Here is a 2,500-nt window from a genome sequence, read left to right as displayed (position 1 = left end):
GTTACACCTCCGTGTGCATACAAGTGTAATAGTAAATAAAAATCAAGTGAAAGAATGTGGGGAATTTTAAAACGTATAGATTCAAAAAGCTGATCAAAATAGTCAAACACAACACATGGGCCATGTACAGACACTTACAAAAGAATAATTAAGTTTGGCTACAGATTCACTACAACAGAAACACTCTAACAGTAGGTATGTGAAAGTGAATTAATGCTTCTGAAGGTGCCTGAGACCCAGTAAAACAATAAAAACCTTTTGCTTAATCATAAACCAGGACAACACAGAGTGGCAGTACAACTTTTCCCTGCATTCTTTGGTGAATATGATTCAATCTGGGCTTATGGGGATCACTGACTATGCACTAGAAGCTGGACTAAGATCAACAACATTTCACACAGGCCACTGAGAGCTGTCAGATGGTAGCAACTTTCAGTTACAACCTGCCTGGGTCATATTCTAACTGGTCATTTGAAGTTTAAATCCTTGAATTGCCTAACCAGTATCAGCCTTCAAGTTTCACTTTTAACTTTTTAATATAAATTATACTTTGCTAATCATCAGCTTAACTTATTTCTGGGTGTCACTTGATTTCTTTTTCCTGATGACAAACAAACCACATTCCAAACACTAGTTCTCACTAACAGCATGTAAAACTTGCTAAAAATTATTTAAAATGCAATATGCTAACTTAAAAATAATTACAAGGAAATGACTTCTCTGTGAAGTGGAAAAAGGCCAATGTCACACTGTTCAACTGGGAGCTATATTCAGGAGAATGCCAACCTACAGTATGTGTCTCTTCCTTCAGAACCCTTTCTTCCCACAAAGTCCCTCCAGTGACACACTGAATTATAGAGTGAATCTTTGGTGCTGTAAATAACAACATGGTGCTGGGAAGATGAGAGAGAATTAAAAAGGTATTTTCACATGTTCCCAATGACAACATACAATTGACTTGTTGCTCTAGCTTGTTGTGTTACTCAGCAGTCACACTGTTATCAATGATATGAAATTAGCTTGCTTTCTCTCTTTGCATGTATGTCCTTTTTTGCATACGCTGGGTAAGCGAGGAGTCTATTCACACCACGCTGGAAGTATGTTGCGTGCAGCGTGCCATCATTTCAGAAATGTGGAGGACTTGATAACAAAATTGGTCTGACATGGGAAATGCTAGTTGTGTTTTAGAATATTCAGGACTGCTTCTGAATATGTTTCATTTTTTACAACCATAGTTTGATCATACATAATGATTAAGTATGCAATTAGTATTTATGCTGGAGCTTTTAAACTCAAAAAGTTAGCAGTTAGAATTTCTTTTACCGAAACAAGTCCAAATGTTGGACCTAGGTTTCTATAGAAAGATGTTGTAGGATAACCAATCTTTAAACTGACACATAGATGTGATCACAGCCTATGGATATATTATGTAGTGACATTAACCACTCAAAAATAAAAGCTGCATCTCAGTTCACGTTATAAACCTGATTATGTGAATTTAAACATAAATGATAGCAGAAGTTGGATGTAAGAAGCAATTTAAATGTTATCATGACATATTGATCTTGGTGAATGAAGAATGTGGCATAATGAGGTATTATGAATGGAGAATTCTGGGAGTGTAAAAAAGTTTGGGATTGTGGACATAGTAATTAAACATTACAGACAAGGCCCAGCTAAGGGTCCACAACTTCCTCTCCCAGATTGATTCTTTAGATAATGAACAGACCCTGGGACCTTTGTTAAAAGCATACAAGATATATAAAACTTCAGAATCCTTTTGCAATTGAGGGAGAGAAGCTTCTTCCGCAAAAATGTGCATGATATAACATAGGTAAAACAATACAGCATATGTATTAACGAGAAATCCTATCAGTTTCTGGAATGACTGAAATAAAAGGCAAAGGACCATTCTGTTTTTGAAAGAAAATAAGATCAAAACATAAGGAAGAATTATTGAGTTCATTTTTCTCCTCTCTGCAAGCTATCCTGACCATAATTAAGATGTTATCCAAAGAGAAAAAACACTTGAAAATGCAACCTGGAATATGTAAAAATGTCTTTCCTTCCACAAAAGGAAGGAACTAAGAAACTTTCAGAAACTTAGGGGCAGATTCTGATTCCATTTCTTAGGCTTCTAAAAGGACTTCACCTTCTTCAAGTCTATGGAAGTCCATTAATGCATCTATTTTATAACATATAGACTTCTTACCTTAAAACTGATTTTAAATACATACAACAACGAGGAGAAGGACCCACTATTTTTTTGCATTGACCATTTTTCAGAGACTTGATCAGGATGGAACAGAATTCCACTTAGGCACCTAAGTCCCTATGTGCCTAACATGTAGAACAGAATCTGTCTCTTAGAAAAAGCCAGCTGCCTTACCTGTCCAGGAACTGTGAATAGCTAAAACAACTCTAGAGAGTTAAATATCTTTATTGAAACCAACCAGCAAAAGAGCAAAAACATGTTCAAGGAGACAGGAACACATTACAA

The 2,500-nt window shown here is 35.8% G+C and overlaps 1 long non-coding RNA gene across 2 annotated transcripts in view; it reads right to left on the bottom strand.

Annotated features, from left to right (window-relative positions):
• LOC109304976 overlaps positions 1 to 2,500 on the bottom strand; it is a 260,039-nt gene that overhangs the window by 154,761 nt on the left and 102,778 nt on the right. The window lies entirely within an intron of this gene.

Source organism: Gavialis gangeticus, unplaced genomic scaffold (genome assembly GCF_001723915.1).
Source record: "Gavialis gangeticus isolate Ggan-Ray unplaced genomic scaffold, GavGan_comp1, whole genome shotgun sequence".
Taxonomy (NCBI): domain Eukaryota; kingdom Metazoa; phylum Chordata; order Crocodylia; family Gavialidae; genus Gavialis; species Gavialis gangeticus.
Note: the sequence above shows the minus strand (reverse complement) of the source record. Positions and strands in the feature narration are given on the sequence as shown.